The following is a 21,773-nucleotide window of genomic DNA, read 5'->3' as shown; positions in this document are numbered from 1 at the left end:
GCAAAGCCACAGTGATAAAGACTGTGTAGTTTGATATAGGATAGATCTAAAAATGAATGGAATATATTTGATAAGTCCAGAAATAAACCTTAACATTCATCATCAATTGATTTTTGGAATGGGTACTAAGACTTCTCAGTGGAAGAAAGACTAGTCTTTTCAACAAATGTTGCTGGGACAACTGAATATCCACATGTAGCAAAATGAAGTTAGAATTAACTGAAAATAATTCAAAGACCTAATGCAAGCACTGAAATGATAAAATTTTAGGAGGAAACATAGGTGTAAATCTTTGCGCCTTGGATTTGGCAATAATTTCTTAGATATGACACCTAAAGTATAAAAACTAAATGAATTGGACTTCATCAAAATTAAAACTTTGAGTTTCAAAGGATACCATCAAGAAGTAAAAAGAAAACCTACAGAATGGGAGAAAATATTTGCAAATCATATACCTAGAATCTTAATTCTAGTATATAGAATACATAGAGAACTCGTAAAACTCAGTAATAAAAAGAAGACATACAGATGACCACTAGGTATGTGAAGAGGTACTCGACATCACTAGTCATCAGGAAAATGCAAATCAAAACCACAATGAGATATTACCTCATACCTGTTAGAATGGCTATCATCAAAAAGACAAGAGATAAAAATTGCTGGTGAGGATGTGGAGAAAAGGAAATCCTTGTACATCATTGGTGGGAATGCAAATTGGTACAGTCACTATGGAAAACAATATGGAGGTTTCTCAAGAAACTAAAAATAGAACTACCATAAGATCCAGCAATCCCACTTCTTGGTATATTTTCAAAGGAAATGAAAACAAGATTATCAAAGAGATACCAGCACCCCCATGTTTATTGGAGCATTATTTACAATAGTCAAAATATGGAAATAACCTGTGTCCATTAACAGATGAATGAATAAAGAAATGCGGTATGTATGTATGTATATGTGTGTGTGTGTGTGTGTGTATATATATATATATATATATATATATATATATATATATATATATATATATATATATATATATATAATGGTATATTATTCAGCCATGAGAAAGAAGGAAATCCTACTATTTGTGACAACGTGGATGGATCTTGAGGGCATTATGCCACATGAAATAAACCAGAGAAAGAAAAATACTGCATAGTATCACTTATATGTAGAATCTTAAAAAAAAGAAAAAGTTAAACTCATAGGAACAGAGAAGAAAAGTGGTTACCAGGGGCTGATGTGTGGGGGAAAAACAACTCAATAATAAAAAGATAAATAGCAGAATTAAAAATGATCAAAGGATTTGAATAGACATTTATCCAAAGAAGATATAGAAATGGCCAATAAACACATGAAAGGTTGCTCAACATCATTTGTCATCAGAGAAATGGAAATCAAAATCACAATAAGATACCACTTCACTTCTACTAGGTGTGCTATGAAAAAGACAGACAATAACAAGTATTGACAAAGATGTGAAGAAACTGGAACCCTTAAACACTGTTGGTGGGTGATAATACATATTCTGCTGCTTTGGAAAATAGTTTTGCAATTCCTTAAAACATTAAGCATAGAGTTACCATATGACCCAGCAATACCCAAGAAAAATAAAAACTTGTTTACAGAAAAAACTTGTATACATATATTACTAAAATCCATGCAATGCACTATTAATTCAGTCATAAAAAGGAATGAACTACTGCTATAGGCTACAATATGGATGAATTTTGAAAACATTATATATGTACAGTTTAAAATAATTTTATGGTATGTGAATTATATCTCAATAAAATATTAATAATAACAACAATGCAATCAAATTGTGTGAGAAATCAAGAGTACTACATGTTATAACCTAGAGAGCATATGAGCAATCTAAGGAAGCTAAACTATTTAGATCAAAGGATAGACATATTTGATCATTTAAAATTAAAAACTTCTATTAGTAAAATATAAACAAAAATACCATAAAGTAAAATGTGTAATACTAATGAAAGACAGAAGATTACTATCCATAAACAAAGAGCTCTTTTAAATTGGAAGAAAAATGACAACTCAATAGAAAAATGGGCAAAGGTAATAAATAATTAATTCATAGAAGAATAAAGACAAAAATTTTCACTAACAGTCAGGGAAATGCAAATTAAAGTAAAAATGAGGCAATGCTTTAAATCTATCATACTGGCAAGGTTTAAGGACCAATAACACCCACATATTTCATACCTATCCACTCTGTGTCTTAGCTGTTACCTATAAAACAAAGAAGATGAAAGTACCTACCTTACATAAATGTTTTGAGGATTAAATCAGGTATCACATATAAATTGCTAAGAAAAAAGTGCCAAGCATATAGGAAATCCTCATCACACATTAGCTATCATTATCTATAGGGTCTTCATTTTTTGATATATAAGAGAACTATTACAAGAGACTGAGAATCAGGAGACCTGACTATTCCCTTTAACAAATCACCTGTTTACTACAGCTGGCTTAAGGGTCAAATCAGAAAATGAACGTCTAAGTGTGCTTTTCTTTGTGAACTGAAAAGATCACAAAAAAATTAAAAGAAAACGTTATGTAAGACTATAAAACTCTAGTAGTAGGAAATGGGATTACACATATAATCATTCTAAGAAACCTTCTACAACAAAAAACTGAAAACAGCTTAACTTCAGGTAAGTCGTTAGTGAAAATGTTATGTCATTTTACTTTGATGTATAATACTGAAATTCGTTGGGGAAGAATGATTTTGATTAGGTGGGATTATAGAGACAATAAGAAACTTCATATAGAACTCACCTAGCAAATTTAGACTCTAGTCACTGCAAATACCACAAAGCTATTAGGTGAAAAAAAGCTAAACTCTGAAGATCTTTAGATTTCAAACTACTTGGCAGTCCCTCAGAGTCCCGCATATGCCCATAAAATTAAGGGTTGGAAGAAATATTATAGTCTAAACTGGAAGAAAAAAATATAGTTGGATTAAATTGTCATTGATAACTTAATGATGCCACTTTCTAATTGTGGCTGAAAGTTTTTATTCATTTAAATAATATTTTTAAATGTTCAATCTTATTGAAACATATTGCTTAGCAAGGGAGTACATAAGAAAGACAACATGTGGGATTTAGACTCAAAAGAGCTGGGTTCACTCTCAATTCTGGTATTACCTACATGTTTGCCTTTGAGCAAGTTACTAATCTCTCTGTCCATGAGTTTCCTCATTCAAAAATGGGCCAAACAGTATCCCCTAGGGTTACTGGAGAATTACATAAGATGCCATACAATAAAAGTAGTTAGCCCAATACTTTTCTCTTTGTAGACATTCAGTAAATGTTAGTTTCTTTTACTATTTTAATAAAAATACTATAACGGAGGCAAGAGGTTGAGAGGTATCAGGTGAGTGGCAAAGCACACTAAACATTTTAATTTTTTTCATTATATCTCAGGAAGCTTTCCTATTCAATTTGTGAGTCCATAAACCTAGGAAATATTATCCAGCAAATGGTCATCATGGTGCAAAGATGGAATCTAATAGCTCCTTGAAAGTAGGTCTTACAAACCCAAGACATTGGACTTAGACAATGAGGTGGATGTAGTTTTGATAGCAACCTGTCTTCCTCTACTGTTTAATGACTCTAATGATCATTATCTTTCCTGGGCTGTACTCATGCCACTAATTCTCACCCTGTTTTAGAAACAGTGGTAAACTCTTCTATGCAATTAAATACTTGGAAATATTTAGAGACTAGTACACGTGAGATTTGATTTTCATTGATACTACTTTAGAGGGGTGGATAAGGAAACTGGAATTTAAGAAAATTGTGTTAATGTGAGCTTGATGCCATAAACTGAAGCTTATAATTCATAAGCTTATTAGCTATAGTTAGAGTCAGGAATTACATTGAGCTCCAATTTCAGATACATTCCAACTAACAGCTTCCGGTAGCTTCTACTCCTCTAACCATCTCACTATTTCTTTTTCTCTCCCTCCACCATTAATCACATCTGCTCTTTATCTCTCTAAGATACCATTTTGTTCCCCAAAAAGCAAATCACTTAATGCTTTTTCTAAAGTTTTGCTGCCTAACCTATCACCATAGAGAATGTTCTACACATGCAGGAAAGGACATAGTGTACAGCTACTTCAGTATACCTATTAACTTTGTCTATGCTGTTGAAATTTTGAATCGTCTTTCAATTGAAGGAGAAAAGTAAACATAAAAGAAAGCAAGGGAAAGAGGGAAGAAGGGAAGCCATTATCTGACTCAACAGTAGGTACTTGCATCATGTAGGAAGAGGGCAGAGAACTAGAATCGACAACGTCTAGGACCTTCACTATTTCTCACTGTTTGTGGGGCCAGAAGAGACATTCAAAGATCAGGTATCCTTATAACAAACCATTATTCTGCAAAGTTTGATCTGGCTGCAAAACATGACTTCTAGATCCCTGCCCTACACAAAGGTCCGAGGCATGCCTAGCTCAGTCCAAGCCTGCAGTAGCTCTTTCCGGCAGTAGGAAAATCTCATTGTTGGTCTATAGTGCTGACGTTTAGAAGAACCGAGAAGACTTTAGAATGTTCTTTCCCTCTCTCTCTCCTTTCATTTTTTGCTCTTGGGCTGATTATAGGTGTATTAAGTTCATTCAGTTCCCTATTTATAGGTTGTTATGAAATCTGGCTGTCAGTAATCAATAACCCAGGGCTTGAAGGTTTCTGAAAAAGAAGTATCTTTTGTAGATATTAAAAGGTGAGCTTTTTATAAAGATTAATTAAGGTAACATTGTCTGAATTGGGTTGAGGGGGGGATGCTGAGATTCCATCATCTATAATGAGTACACCATGTAATTCAAGTGTCTTAGAGAAGCTGGTAAATGAGAAGCCATATAAAGAATAAGTAGAAGCCGGAGACTAGGTACTTAAATAGGGAAAAAATAGCTCTTAACAAAAGTTATCTGACATTATTATTACTAATATTATATAATAACTCAATCGTACATATTTTGTTTCACTCACCAAAATGATGATGGCATAATGAACACAGGCACATGTCATCTTCTTCAACTGTGAAAATTATTTCCTCATTCATTCAACAAATACTGAACACCTACTACGTGCCAGAGATTGTTCTAGATAGGTGGATGTTGAACAACATAGACATTGTACAAATCTGATGGTGATAAGTGTGATGAAGAAAAACAAAGAAGGATAGGCGACAGGGAGTGACGGGGGCTTCTATATTGGATCAGGTGGTTAAGGAAGGCCTCTATGATGCGGTGACATCTGGCCTGAGGGGAAGAATGTTCCAGAGAGAGGAAGAACAAGTTCCAAGGCTCTGAGATATAGGATTGAGAAAGATTATGATAGGTTCTGGCATACATGGCAGAAAGCAACCTGGGGGCAGGGGAAAGTGAAACCCAAGTCAAAAATGTATTTGTAAATGAGAGTTGCTGGAAGAAGCATTGGTAATGACCCTTCTAGAGTTTTTAAGAGACTTTTTGACTATGCCATACCCACTAGGTTGAACCATATGAATTTGCTGATATTTAACTGTCTTTACCTACAAAAATTTCAATTTCACATGGTTCAAACTAGTGAAATTTTATTACTGAATTTTGAAGGGACTTTGTTTAGGTTTTTTTTTAAATCTTCTTTCATTAAAGGCTGAATGAGGGAAGGCTTAGAAATTACTTGTTCCTCCTCACCCCCTTGCAAAATAGGGGTGCATAGCATTTACTTCATGCCAAGAATGATGAACACCATGTGATTGTCAGATGATAATGTCATATTATTAACCCTCTTTGCATTTCATATTTGCAGCAGCACGTGGCTGAGCTCAAGCCCGTCTTAATCTTCCCCTTGTTCTGACTGGGGGCAGCCAAGTTTGATAGGTCTGCAATTTGGGCAAATGCTGTGCAGGAGACTAAAGAACAGCGGGAACAAATTGGTGTCGTTCTGTTCACATGCCAGCGAGAGAGTGTTAAGAGGCAGTTTACTTTCCTGTCTGGGAGAAGTGGGAGGGAAAGATGCGGACTGTTAGTGGAGAGTAAATTGCTACTACATAGAAAAATGAACTGAAAGGATTTTTTTTTTTTTTGGTTGAGGGAGCATTTAATACAAAAGGGGTAATGTAGTGTTTGATGGTTCAAGATGACATCATTTGAATCACAGAATACTAGATCTGGAAGGGCTCTGTGAGATTATCTAGTCTAATGTCCCTTTACAGTGGAGGAAACGGAGATCTGGAGAAGGAAAGCAACTTTCTCAAGATCACATGGCTAGTAACTGTAATCCCCCAAATGATATATGCCAAACCTGGGGAGCAGATCCAGGTTTGTAAGGGGAACTCGAAACAACAGGGTTAACTGGACTCTTCTTGATTCTTGGTGCGTCAACTTTACTATGGATTGGTCATTTAATATAAACATGAATTGTTCATAATCAGAAATATGCAAATAAAAAGTCACTGGACTATCATTTTACACCTTTCAGGCTGACAAAAATCAGAAATTTGGATACTGCTAAGGGTTGGAAAGGATGAGGAAAAAGAGGAACAAACTCTCCTCCACTGCTGGTGGGAGTCAAAGCTGGTGCAGCCCTTCTGGAGAGCAATCTGGCACAACTCAGTCCAATGAATAAAACACATATTTGATGGGCCAGCAATTCTCTTCTTGGTGTATACCCCAAATACATTTTCACATGGCTCCATTTGGGGATGTGCACACAGATGTTCCCTGCATCTCTGCCTGGGGAGGTAGAGAGTCAGTAGCTATCTGAGTGTTCATCTCTGGGAAAATGGACAGGTGAGATGTGGTGGATATACACACTGGAGCGTAATGCCTCAGTGTAGCATCAGGTTAGGTGTACACAAAGACTATGCATGGCTCTTACATACACAATGAGAGAGATTAAAAATGTAAAGTCTGAAAGGAGATCTATAATAAATTACCATCTGCATAAATTAAAATGCATGCATATAAAACAATAGATTTTGGAATAATACATTCAAATAAAGGTACCCCAAAACACATGGGCCTGGTTGCATATGTTGAGGAAGAAAATGGGGAAGGAAGCTAAAGGGGAATAAAATTAAAATAAACAATAGCTAGAGAGCCAGATTCATAAAAATTTTTTAAAGAAAACAGCAGATTTCAAATAAATGTTCTACTTGAGACTGGCTTTGGACTTTGTCCCCAGTCTTGTTAGTGGCTGGGGAGGGTGGGGAAGGCTACTCGTTCTGCCTTTAGGTTACTTTGGTGGAAGAATTTGAGAGGCCCTGAACCACTCAGGGTAACCATGGGCTTCGCTTATGAATCAAACTGCTCCACCTTGGCCCCTCCAGTAACAACCTTGTCTTTGGCACTCCCTGAAGAGATACGTAGGCCAAAGGAACCTGCTGGACCTACTTTCTACCATTTCCATTTTCAAATCCTTGTCATTTGGTTTCTGAAGGAAGAACTCCCTGCCTTGATCACCTCTGCCCCCATCCCTGCCCCAACTTCTGGAGCTTTCTCACCTCAACAGAATGAAGGCGTCTTCTGCTTTCCTGCTGGCTTCTCCCAGGAGGGTTTGCTGTAAGGGCTGTCACTCCATATTTACTTTCCAGGCAACAGGAAAACGTTTATTACAGCCCATGACAGTCCATGATTAGCTCAGAACTTCCAAGTTTCACAATAAAAAGGAATGTTCTTAAAGCTGCAGAGCCCAGAATCTTGGGGCATGGAATTAACAGCCTGGAGGTGCACAAGGAGGGTAGAAGGAACAGGGATGCCTCTCCTTCAAGATCACTAAGGAGCTCGGTCAGAAATGGAGTGTGCATGGAATAGGAGAAAAACTTGGGAAGGCCTGAAAATGTATAAGAGAGTGTGAGAAACACTGGGCTGGTAGGACACGTTCCTCAGCAATCATGTCTTTTGTTTATAAAGAGCATATCGATGAGGAAAACAAAAGAACGATTTGTGAGGCTCCAATAAAAGAGCAGATGTGGAAGTAGCATAAAGTTTTAAGCTAACTGTATTATTTAAGTATTTTCATATTTACAATCTGTCTAGTTGTCAAAACTCATTAAATTTCCAACATACGTGGCCTACCAATTTCTCACTAACACAATAATCTCAAAAGTCCTTCATATACCCTTCACCCAGATCACCTTCCTTATCACTTCTTTGTCCCTTTTGCCCATTTTATAGGTGTCAACATCTCTGTTGTTTCAGAGTACTTATCCTAGCCTCCAAGGAAACAGGGAGATAAGCTCCTGCCAACCAGGGCCAAAAAGTCTCCCTCACTAGGATTACATATGGTGTCAGGGAGTTGTATATCACTTTAAGAAAACTAGTGCTGGGACTTGCTTGATCACTTTTATCTTATTTTCTCGATGTCTAACTTCCCAATGTGGTGTTGGAAAGTGGGTTTTAGCAGCAGTTAGACTTGGTTTCAAGGCTGTACCATGAAGTAACAAGTTACCTAATCTCTCTGAATCTCAGTTTCTTTACACTAGCCAGTGCTTGTTATTTATATGTCTGGAGAATTGAATTCCAATCTATAAAATGATGATGAATATATAGCTTTCTCACAGGATTGTTGTGATATAAGCAATATGTAGATAAACTATTAGTATAGTGTAAGCTTTATTTATATATATTATAGTGCTTGGTGTATGAAAGGCATTCAAAATTTGCCCACTTTCCTTTTGGTATCTCTTTCCTTTCTAATTCCATGCTGAGAATACTTACCTAGTCAGCCTCCCTGCCCTTTCTCTTTGGTATTCTCAGATTTCTCACTGACATCCATCTTCTTTCGGGAGGAGGAGAATTACTTTTAAAAAAATACAAATTCTGTACAGTGTTTATACCTGAAATGGCATCAGGGTTACACAGGGCCTTCAAATGTATTGTTAATGTTTAACTTCTTACACTGAGTACTGGTTACATAAATGATTGTTATGGCAGAATCCATCTTTATGACTTTGTCATTGGGTGACCTTTGCTAGTTCCTATGAACCTTAATCAATCTCCTCTTCCTCTAATTCTTGCCAGACTTATATCATCTTCAAGATCTATGACTGGGTTTGGCCTTCATATTACCATGCCTATTATCAGTCTACTGCTCTCAGATAGGATATGCATTTTCTATGGTCGGGGGAGAAGACTGAGAAAGAGAGAGAGAGAGAGAAAGTGGGGGTGGGGTGGAGGAACTATTTGGTCAACTTTGCTTTATTCCTCTTGTCACTTTGGAGTCATACAGCTGCTCTGGGACCAAACCCCAACTTCATCGCTTGGAAACGAAGTGACATTGGCAACATATTTCATTTCCATAAGTCTCAAGTTTCTTTACCTGCAGAATGGAGATAATGGTGTGCATCTCACAGGGTGCTGTGAGAACTAAATGAGATCATGTATATGGTAGGAAGTAACACACCAGAGGTTTCTAAACTTGTCACCACTCAAAGCCCCTCTTATTATCTTCCCCAACCACTACAACTGTATTTTGAGATTTTTTCTTTACTAAAATATATATAACTATTCTTTTCTAAAAAACATAAATAGCTACCAATCAGAATAGTCCCAAAGGTCTATATTACATCTATGAACTGCTAAATTCCTATCCAAAAGAGAAAAGAAACTTTTTAGTCTGAGGAGCCATATCTTAAGTAGTAAGTGTAAAATTTCAATTGACTGAAATTACTCCAAATTAGAAGCCATTAAGTGCTAAGTGTTTGCTATCTACCTCCCAGTCTACACTCCCCCTACCCCACACACACTCACACTCCCTGGCAGGTGTCATGCCCATCCAGTGCATTTTCTCAGCTCTCTTTTCTGATGTAGAATCTAGGTAAGTGGAATTACAAAATGAAGAGCTGATCTAGGGAAGAGGGATGGGGGAGGAGAGAACGATGAATCTCCTTGGGCTCCATTTGCAAGAAAGTTTAGGGAGAGAAAGTTGAGGAGAAATGGGACCTGGAGGCAGCTGTGGTGTGTGGAAAATACTGAGAGTACAGGAAATGGCAAAGGGGATGCTGAAGAACTTTCTGTTCCTTATGAGTGTACTCTGTCTTTGGCACTCTAGAAGGAGTTTGCTGTGAATATTTTAACTGCTCTTTGATTAGTTTGGATGTGGGACTTGTCTCCCTTTGATTGTAATACTGTGGTAGATGGGGCCATGACAGAATTGAGCTTTATTCAAATTATACTGCAAGATCTCTTCAACCAGATCAAGTTGTTTTCTAAACCTACCACCTCATTCCTTAAGAGAAAGAACAAAGTCTTAAACTGTGAAATCTTCCCAAAGTTCTCCCAGGAAACCTGAGGTGTTTTCTCTAAAATACACTGACTTCAACAGCTGGAACCCAAGCTCTGCTCCTTATTTGGCAGGATCTGCATCATTTCTAATCTGAATCTTAGACTTTTAATGACAAGCTGTCATTTATTGAATACTTTCTCTGTTAGCACTTTACAGATACCATCTCATATAGTTCTTATAATAACTCTGTTACATGGGAATTATTATCCCTATTTTACAGATAAGGAAATAGATCAAAATAGATGAAGTGACTTTTCCAAAGTCAACCAGCAGAGCCATAATTCAAACCCAAATCTGTTCGATGCCATGACCTATGCTTTCAATTACCACACTTCGCTGCCTGGAAAGAGACTAATGGGTTACCTATCCTAGGAATATAAACATTTGAAATTACCTACCCAAGGAATGACTCTGTACCAAGTTAGCAGCAGAGATATTTTGGACTAGGGGACTATTTGTAGCAAAAGCCTTGGGCAAGTCTCTTCTCTCTGAGCCTCAGTTTCCTCAACTCTGAAATGAGAACCCTAATACCTGCCACACACGGTTGTGTGCATGATTAAGTGTGGAAATAAATGTAACAGCACATGTGCTCAACAAATGGTGGCTGTTGTTGCTGTTGCTAATACTATCGCCAAGGGAATGAATGGATCTTTATAAAGGAAGCAGTTCATTCAAGTGAACTAAGGTAGCCTTGGCTGTGAATAGGATACCATCTGTCTAGTGTCAATTATTTTTAGTGAAAGAAATGAACACGAAACAGTGTTTTAGGTGGGGAAAGTCAGAGCAAACACTCTGAGGTGAGCGAGGGGCCTTTCTAAGTTCACAGGGTACCAAAGGGGATGGTGTCTGTGAAAGCAGAGAAAGTGGGTAAAGGGACTGAAAGGAAGTGAATGTGAAAATTAGACAAATCAAGGAAGTAGCATGAGGGGGCAGGCCAGGCATCTACAAGGAAGATTTTAAAGCAAAATTCAGGAAATCTGAAATACAGTAGTGAGTGGAGAGTACTGTTTAAGTTGCATTTAACTCTGGCTTACATGATGTAAGGGAAGGAATGTGTGCTCACTGGACTCTGCTTATTGAATACAGAGGGGAAAGAAAAACAGTCTCAGTGATCCTGGCCACATGCACTTTGTAGTTTCACTTTTCACAAACTGAAACTGGGGAAGAGAATTTGCAAGGGCCCCAGCTTCTCAGCTCCTCCCCTTCTCCCTCAGTGCTCTCCTGTTCTCAGCCTTATCACGTCCACTCCTACACACGGTCACCACAATTTCCTCTCAGATATTTCATTCACATCCAGGTATAAACTACTCCTAACAGCTTCACAGGGCTTAAGGCTTCTTCAGTGCAGCTTATGCAACCCTGACAGTGCTTTGTAAACTTTACTCAAGCACCCCTAGGCTGAGAAGGAAAGACTATCCCCCAAGACATCAGAGGTATAACCGAAAGTGATTTGTTGCAAGACTGAAATTATTTTGCTGCCTCCTATTTTATTGTAAAACAAAAGACAAATATATGAATCTCACAATCTATTTCTATTAGATATTGCTATGGACTCAATTGTGCTCCCCACAACCCTGCAATCTATAAGTTGAAGCCCTAACCCACAATGTGGTGGTATTTGGATATGGGGTTGGATGAGTTCATGAGGGTAGGGCCCTCATGATGGCATTAGGACCCTTAGAAGAAGAGAGCTTGCTACCTGTCTCTGCTATGTGAGGACAGAGAAAAGGTGCCCGTCTGTGAGCCTGAAAGAGGGTCCTTACTGGGGAATCAAACTGGCCAGCACAATGATCTCGGACTTCTAAGCCTCCATAGCTATTAGAAATAAAACTCTGTTGTTTAAGCCACCATCCAGTCTGTGGTATTTTTTATGGCAGCCCAGGCTCACTAATACAGGTACTAATGCTTGTTTCCATATATAAATGATGGTTTAAATAATCTAAAGTTATCTACCTTTCCTTCCCTGAAATTTAGGAGTAAAAATTGACACTCCAGAAAGATGTGTCTTATTTAACCCATTGCTTTGAGTGCCCCCTGATCCTGAGGCCGATTTGAGAAGCACAGGCTGGGAAGGCTCTCTTGCCCACACTTTGCATAGTCCAGGAACATCTGCATTTCTACAGGAAGCAACATCCTTAACTGAAAGGTACTGAGTAATTGGAGGAAGTTTTATTTTTGGTTTATTAGAATCCTCCTGAATTCTCTGCCTTTCTGTAATATGTCAAGTGGTTTACTCCACCTAGGGTTTGGGCAATATTGACTCTAAGGTATTCCTGATGAGGACAGTATAGTTCAGCACACTGACTCATTAACCTTGCGAGTCACTTATGCCATTTGAGCCTCAGGTTTCTCATCTATCATATGGGGCCAATATAAATGGTATTACCTGCCTCGCAAGGTTAGCATGACAGCAAATGAGTCCCACCTGTGAGTGAGTGGTGACATGGAAGAGAAGCCAGTAAGAGAATTATAAGGGCAGATGCCAAGCAGTTCTTGCTGAGAGAGGAAAAAAAAAAAGATGGAAGAGCAACAGGAAGAATATCAGGGCAAGATTAAGAAAACTTAGCAGTACTCAAAGTTTGGATTAACCAAGTGAGGGCACAGTGAGGGTCACATGTGAACGTAAACTCTGAGGACAACTAGAAAAAGGTGTTAATTTGGAATAGATGAGTTGAATGAAGGAATGGAGAAAAATGAAAGACATTTAAAAAAATTCTGAGGAATCGTATCATGTACATCCTGTAGCACCTGTACAAAAGTCCAAAAACATTGAGAAGGGATCATCTGCAGTGAGGCAACCCTCTAAAGAAAATTTGCTGTGAAGTTACTTCCTTATATAGGAAAGCAACATCCAACCAGGCAGACTGGGGATCCTGGTTATTGACATAGTATTTCTGTAATATGGACTGATAGACATGGCCGCAAGCATGGGTTTTGGTGTTTCAAAGTTCTTAATGTGAGCCTTCCTCCACCACTTACTGACTGGTTGACCTGGGACAAGTGAACCTCTCTGAACTTGAGTGACTTCCACTATCAAGTGGACACAACGCCTGCCCACAGGATTGCAAAAATTAAATGAGATATGGCATGCAAATGCTGAAAGCACAGACCCAAACAGAAAATGATTAATAAATGTTAGATCCTGTCAGCTATTTGCTATTATCTCCTTAGTCAATGACAGAAACAGGATCTGGAGATTTTAACCAGAGGAATTAGGATGGAAAGATCTGGAGCATGGGGAACTACTGAGAATGGCAGGTTGATGGGCTGAGTGCCAGCACGAAAGGACCTGGGATCCCAGAGGTGACATACACACACAAGGTTTATACCAGGTGCCGAGCAGAGAGGGACAGCGGCCCTGAAAGGAGGATAGGAAGTGCCAAGGACAAGCTCCTCATCTTTCAGGGGTCAGCTGTTGGCCATTCACGTTGTACAGACAGCACTGGGACAAGCTTCGTGATGTGGCCACTGCAGAAGCCCTTCCACTTTGCTCCCATCAGCCTCCCAGAGAACAGTTTTCAACAGAGGTGGCAGAGAGTGCTAAATGTTGTGGGGGAAGGAGACCCGGGTCTCCACTGCATCCAATGTTTCTTCATAAGGCCAGCATATGACAGAGAGTGTTTACGAAGCCCTGGGCTCACTCAGCTGAGGCAAGGGGTTCCATTTCCCTTCTTCCATCCCTCCCCTCTCCATAACTGATTACTTTCCAGGGTACCTAATTTTTTCAGTTAAAATAAAAGCATGCCTGTTAAGAGCTCTGGAATCAGCCTGACTAGGTTGGAAAGTTGACTCCTCCACTCACCTGTGTGGCCTTGGCAGCTCATGGAATCTTTCCACAGCTTGGTTTTCTTTCTTGTAAAATGGGGATAATTAGAATTGACCTGACTTACAGGATTGTTGTGAGGCTTAAGTGAGGTAATACAGGTTAAGTTCTTCTCCTAGAGCCCTGGTGATGTCTAAATTCTCAATAAATAATTGCTATGGCTATTCGATTGTCACATGCTGTTCTCTGTGATCATGGTATCTCCTGTACCAGGTAAGGATCGCACGTTGTTCTCTTGACTAGCACATCATAGCTTACTCCCAGAATGTAAATGGCATCTGAACGAATGTGCTTCAAAATCAAATATTGATTGTGCAGAGCAATGCTGGAGTTTGAGGGGGGGAGGTATGGAGATGGACACACAAATGCCCACTCACAATCGGCTCCCACTTACAAATCCGTCAGTCTCCCCTCTCCCAAGTGATGTTTGGCAAGGGGCTTTTGAAAAGCAACAATAAGTTCTGAGGGGAAGCATCTCCTCTGCATTTCCCACATCACCTCACCCCAAGCCACCACCAAGGGGCAGCAATCCCATCAGACCAATCACAGAATTTCAGACCAGGAAGGGAAAGGCCACTTCAAGTCATCTAATAAAATTTTCTCTGAGGCCCAGAGAGGCCAAGTGGCTTGCTCAAGGTCCCACAGCAAGTCTGTGGCTGAGCTGGCAGTAGAAACCAAACCTCCTAACTCTTGTGCAGCTTCCCAAGGGAGGTAGCACGTGACAGAATCTGAAAATTGCACAATGTCCCTCTGAGAGTACAGCACTGGCTGTACAATGGCATATATTATACAGGGAATAACAATTGTGTTTCTTCTTTCCCAGCTGAGCTGTGTTTGGCAAGTTGTTGGTACTGAAAAAGGTGTAGTTGTAATTCACTAGGATTACTCCCCATCCGCTCCATGAACATGCCATGTGTTTAGCCATTTGCTCGCATGTGGATTACTTATGTTACCAAGAATCTGCATATTCACCCAGCCCAGCTCCATGAGCTACTGACAGCTCCTGAGGGGCAGGGACAGAGGGTATTTTTTTTTTTCACCTTTTGACAGCCCTCAGCATTGTTTCAATGCAAAGGGGATTATTGAAATGCTTTTGGTGATGGTCAAATCTCTTAAGAAGGTGTCAATAAGTGTGGATGGGAAGAGAGGAGAGCTAGGGAAGGAGAGATGGAGGAGTGGGGTGGGAGGAGAGAAGCATAAGGAAAGAGGGGGCAGGAGGGAGTAGAAGGAGAATGGGCGGGTCAGGAAGTTGATTAACATTTATGATACCTCATTCTACACCAATTTACAAGAGTGTTTCTCAAAATGCACGTTGTAGAATACTGTTCAGTGGGCTGCCACACAGAAAAGATTTCTGTGAGCCAAGAAAAAAAGTGTGGGAAAATTCTGGTATGCAAAGTCATCAGGTTTCTTTACTGCAGGACTACTTGGAGCCTTTTATATGTTGAGCACATCCCCAGGAGATATTGCATACAGTGTTCCCCCAAACTTCTTTGATGAGAGAACATGCTCTTGGTCCTTTCACCAGGAACAGGTCCTTTTAGAATATTTTTAATTGGTGAGAAAACTAACATTCCGTTCTACATCTGCCCATTCAGGTGCTTATCAATACCTGCCAAAATAACCACGTGTCTTTGCAATACCCTAGGGGACAACATGCTTAGACACACACACACACATCCAGAAGGCAGCGGCTGGTGCCTTGGAGAAGGTCATCTGGGCCACCTTTCCATGTGAAGTATCCTTCTTCACTACCAACACTCTTGGCTCTGGGGATCTCTGTCTTCCTGGCATGGCCCCAGAGCCACAAAAAGATGTGACTGGAGTCATGCACTGTATCCTTAGGCAGCTTTCCTTGGACATCAGCCACAAGGTCAACAAGGTCCAGGTCCTTTACTTTGAGGACTAGACCCTACCCCTAACCACATGATCATACTCAAATAAAGAGAAAGATGGCAACATCAGCTTCCGTAAAGACTGTAAATGTAGTAGCTGATGGAAGTTAGTAGGTAGCAATTATTCGCAAGCACTAGATAGTGTGTGGGAGTAATATTGTGGTAGTGGTTATAGTACAGGCACCCCCTGCATACTGAAATACAAAACATCACTAAAAACATGTTATATAATGAATTAACATAAAATGGAATCCTATATTACATTATTTTAAATGGGAAAACATATCCCCAGTTCATCCAAAAACCTTAACCAATTTTCTTAAATATTACTAAAATACTCTTAAACAATGATATACATGAATCCATGAAGTGTTTATTAACAACATATAGAATATAAAATGTCAATATCTAATTCTTAACACTTAAGGAACTCATCAACAGGTATTTTTATGTTTGGTATACAATAATTTACAATCTCAGAAACAAATGATATTTCCTTTCTAAACTGCAGAGAACATGTACTGTAATACAAATAAACAAAGAAATAACAAATTAGAGACCAAGATGTGGTCCACACAGACTTTGGTTAATAGTCCCCCCGGGCACTTGAAATAAGCAAATACTGGGACTCATTAAGGGCTAACCTCTTAGGAGAAGGGCTGAAGAGATAAGAGTGACAATGTACAATGGTTTTAATCAGTTGGAACTCAAGATGCTGTCCTATCCAGAGAGGGGTACATTCTATGTCCTCTGGATGGAACTCTCATGCAACTCACATGTTTTCACCTGAGGGTTTGCAATTTGAATAGTGAGTCTTGCATAAACATTTTTTAAGTTGTTATAATGAATATCTAGATAGTGAGGGATACCTGTATAGCAGTACTGGCAGTAGTAGTGGTAGTTCTCATTTACTGAAAACTTTCCTTAGGGCAAGGTCCTGGTTTGTCTCATTCACCAATATATTCCCAGTGCCTAAGCACAAAGCTCAGCACACTGTAAGTGCTCAACAAACATTTGTTCAATGAATGAACTGAGCACATACTGAGTACAAGGCACTAAGCAATTTACCTGTGTTACCTCACTGAATCCTAATATTAACAACCCTATGGGGAAGTATCATTATTCCCATTTTTCAGATGAGGAAGCTGAAGTCTAGAATTAAAGAGGAACTTGGCCAACATTACACACTGCATGAGTCAGAGCCAGGAACTTAAACCACTGTCTCCCTGAGTCCAAAACCAATGTTTTTAACTACTATCCTATATGCAGTTCTCCTCTCTCACTTAGAAATTCAGACACCTGTCTGGCTTCTATAGGCTATAGAATTTTCTGACACCTCATGTCAAAGACCTTGAAAAAACTGTCTGCTTCTAAGAATTATGAATCTCCTGCACATGACTGCATTATTACTGTTAAGTCAAGTCTTTCAATACTATGACATATTTTATTTTCTTTATTAGCATTAATAATAATTATAGCTAACATGTTTAGGTCTCTACTATGTGCCAATCAGACATTGTGCTATGAAGGATTATATAGATTATTTCAGTTAACCTTCATAGTAACCTGATGAGGTAGGTACTGTTATAATTCCCATTTAATAGACAAGGAAACGAAGGTTTCAAATAGTTAACTTTGATAGGCAAATATCCAGTAAAGGATGGAACTGAAATTTGAACTTACATGGATCAAATTACAAAGCAAACGATCTCATCACTCACCACCTCTCTTTGGTGACCAGTTGACAAACCAGCTGATTTGATGAAATAGCAGACTTTACTGCTGCTGCCTTATCAACCTTTGCCAGGGCCTGAAGGAATCCCACCCTCCTCCTCCTGGCCTTTGCAAATCCTAGCGTTCTGTACTGTTCTTCCAATTTCCACTTCCTCTGTGAAGCTTTCCCTGACTACTGTTTTACTCCTTGGAGATTGTTCCTTCTGCTTGGTCCTCCTCAGCACTCCACATGTGAGCCTCAAAGAGTTGTCAGTTCCTACTTCCTGCAGTGGTCTCTGGCTTCTCTGGTGTAGCTGCCTTCCCTGCTGTCACTGGTTAGACTGGGGACTCACAAAGTACAAGGTCCAGGTTTGTGGTGAAGGGGTGCAGAATGTGCCACCTGAAAATGTGCCTTTTTGGCATAAGGATCATCTTGACCTGATTATTTCTAGGAAACAGCAGACACAGGAGATTTAAAAACTGAAGTTAGCCTTGAAATAGAAGTTACCCTTTTGTAAGGGATATTTCCATTTACAAAGGAAATCTCCGTTTTTAAAAGTGTCTCCCTCTCTGTACCAGGAAGAGAAGGATGACCAAATCTCTAGGAACTCTGATCAATGGAGAAGGCAATGACAGCTGGAGATGCTATTGAAGGAGGTGGGTTGGGCCATTTTGGAGAGTTACTCAGTTTTCCTAGGTCTCTCCCATATATACCATATATACAGGAGGTATACATGTTATGAAAGTTGTTTGTTTTTCTCTTGTCTTCTATCACAGCAGGGATCTCAGCCATGAACCTAGAAGGTTCTTGAGGGCACTGCCTGACTGGATCCTCAGTGTGGGGAGTAGGCTGTTGATGACTGTGTGCAGCTATGCACCTGTGTCCCACCTCCATTCTCAGTACATCTTCCCAGAAGGGTAGAGGGAAAATTCTTTTTCCCCCCCTACAGCTGGTTCTGGCCACCCATTTTCCCACCATAAGTGGAGTGCCATAAGCATGGTAGGGACAGGGGAGTGTGGCTGCAGCACCACAGGATGTGTGTGAATTTGCTTTAAAAAAATTAACTTTTATTGTATTGTTTTTCTTATCACTAAAGCAATACACATTTATTTTTGAGAATTTAGAAAATATACAGAAGCAAAATGGAGAAAAATACTTAAAACTCTATCATCCAATTGCCTAACAAGAATCTTTGTTAACAGTTTAACAGTTAAGTGCACATCCTTTCACACCCATTTTATGCATGCCTGCTCCTATTTTTTACCCATCAGGACTTGACTATTCAAACTAATTTGTAACCTGTTTTTCCTGTAAAAAGACTTAAGGAACACTTTGCTAGAGCATTGAATGTGCTTTTACATTATTTTTAAAAGAATATACCATAATACATATAGCATACACTAGTCAATTTAATGAATTCCTTAATGTTGAACATTGAGATTGTTTCAAATTCTTTGCTATTCAGATAAACTGGAAGCAAACTAAATATTATCACAAGAGAAGTAATTAAATAAAGTATGGTACAACTATTCAATGGAATACTACACAGCTGTTTTAAAGCTTGGTGTAGAATTTTAAGTGATGATATAGAAGGATTACTAAGATATGTTATTAAGTAAAAAGATAAAAGTGCAAAATTACATGTGTAAAATGGTCGGTATATATTACAGATAGATGGATTTACGTGCAAAGGTTTTTTTCTGGAAAGATATACAGATACAAAAAATACAAAACTTGCTCAACATCATTAATCATCAGAGAAATGCAAATCAAAACCACAATGTGATATATCTCGTACCTGTCAGAATGGCTATTATCAAAAAGACCACAAATAACAAATGTTGGTGTGGGTGTGGAGAAAAGGGAACCCTCATACACTGTTGGTGGGAATGTAAATAGGTGCAGTCATTATGGAAAACATTATGGAGGTACCTCAAAAAACTAAAAATAGATCTACCATATGATCCAGAAATTCCAATACTAGGTATATATTCAAAGACAATGATACTGCTAATTTGAGAAAAATACATGTACCCCAACGTTCATAGCAGCATTGTTCACAATGGTTTAGATGTGGAAGCAACCTAAGTGTCTATCAACAGATGAATGGAATAAGAAGAATATATATAACTGAATATTACTCAGCCATAAAAAAGAATGAAATTGTGCCATTTGCAAAAACATGGATGGACATGCTTAGTGAAAGGAATCAGACAGAGAAAGACACACTATATGTCATCACTTCTATGTGGAATTTGAAAAATAAAACAACAAATCAAATGTATGTAGCAAAACAGAAACAGACTCACAGATGTAGAGAACTAGTGGTTACCAGTGGGGAGAGAGTAGTGGGGAGGGGCAAGATAGGGGTAGGAGATTAAGAGGTACAAACTACTGTGTATAAAATAGATAAGCCACAAGGATATATTGTGCAGCACAGGAAATATAGTGAATATTTGATAAGTTTATGTATAATACATATATGTAATATGATAAGTTTAAGTGGAGTATAATCTATAAAAATTTTCAATCACTATATTGTATACCTGAAACTAATATAATATTGTAAATCAACTGTACCTCAGTACAAAAAATACACAACTGTCAGCAATGGTTTTACCTGGGGAGGTGTGGAATTAGAAATGGGCAAGAAGAGGTTCTCTTTATTCTATACCCTTCAGAAGGACTGAATATTTTATCTTGGGATATATATATATATATATACATATACACACACACAGTACAATGATGAAAAACCTTGTCATCAAGTTATGTATGTTTATGATAGGCAATTTTTCAGTGTGCTGGGAAAGGGAAAGGCAGGGGCAAGTTATATTGGCAGTGAGTACCCAAGGAGGTTAATAGAGGATATACTGTCAGGAAGAGTCAACATGTCCCGTGGGAAGGCCGAGGAGGCCCTCGGCCCCACTGCAGAGTTGCTGAAGGCTGGCTTCCACAGAGCAATGTGCTACCGCAGACGCCAGAGCCCAAAGGGAGAGTGAGGCTTCCAGTTCTTGCCCTAAAGCAGTGCTTTGTAGGCTGTGTTCCCTGAAGCATTCAGAGTCTGCTGAGAGGGATGCCAAGGTTCCAGGGTCTAGCTGCCATTCTACTCAAAGCAGAGTCATTAAAAAAAATTTTCAAATTGTAATGAAATACACATGCCATAAAATTTACCCTCTTAAACATTTTAAATCACAGAGTCCAGTGGGATGGAGAAAGCAGATTCTTTGCTTTAATTGAAGGATAGTCAGTTTATAATGTTGTATTAATTCCTGCTGTACAGCATAGTGATTCATTTATACACACATATATATTCCTTTTCATATTCTTTTTTATTATAGACTATTACAAGATATTGAATATAGTTCCCTGTGCTATACAGTAGAAACTTGCTGTTTATCTATTTTACATATAGTAGTTAGTGTCTGCAAATCACTAGCTCCCAATTTATCCCTTCCCACTCCCTTTCCCCCCTGGTAACCAGTTTGTTTTCTATGTCTGTGAGTGTGTTTCTGGTTTGTAAATAAGTTCATTTGTGTCACTTTTTTTAGATTCCCCATATAAAAAAAAAAGAAAAGAAACTATGGTTAACAAAGGGGAAAGCAGAGGTATAAATTAGGAGTTTGGGATTAACAGATATACACTACTATATGTAAAATAGATAAACAACAAGGATTTACTGTATAGCACAGGGAACTATATAAATATCTTGTAATAAACCATAATGGAAAAGAATCTGAAAAAATATATATGTATGTATATGTATAACTGAATCACTTTGCTGTACACCTGAAACTAACACTGTAAATCAACTACACTTCAATAAAAAATAAACTTAAAAAAAGAAAGCAGATTCACTTTTAAATTGATTCATATATTGTGGCTCCATAGTTAAAAAGACATTTGATAACTAATGCCCTAAACATAATACTTCCTGATTTTTCCAGGGCATGGCCCAGGTGAAAAATGACAATGTTTATATAGCACATCAAAGTGGATGACAAGTTTACTAGTGGCCAGAGGCAGAAACTGCCCATGGA

General features: G+C 38.6%; 1 protein-coding gene across 5 annotated transcripts in view; it reads right to left on the bottom strand.

Annotated features, from left to right (window-relative positions):
• Positions 1-21,773, bottom strand: part of RTL4 (retrotransposon Gag like 4) — a 192,117-nt gene that overhangs the window by 117,365 nt on the left and 52,979 nt on the right. Inside the window, exon 1 of one of the 5 annotated variants that reach the window (XM_074359158.1) lies at positions 7,519-7,622. The exons of the other annotated variants lie outside the window; for them this stretch is intronic. The gene's annotated coding sequence lies outside the window, so the exon portion shown is untranslated. Of the gene's footprint in view, positions 1-7,518; positions 7,623-21,773 lie in introns of those variants that run through there. 5 annotated transcript variants of the gene reach the window in all.

The sequence above is a fragment of the Camelus bactrianus genome, chromosome X (genome assembly GCF_048773025.1).
Source record: "Camelus bactrianus isolate YW-2024 breed Bactrian camel chromosome X, ASM4877302v1, whole genome shotgun sequence".
NCBI classification, from domain to species: domain Eukaryota; kingdom Metazoa; phylum Chordata; class Mammalia; order Artiodactyla; family Camelidae; genus Camelus; species Camelus bactrianus.
The sequence above is the reverse complement of the archived record's forward strand: the minus strand, read 5'-3'. Positions and strand labels throughout refer to the sequence as shown.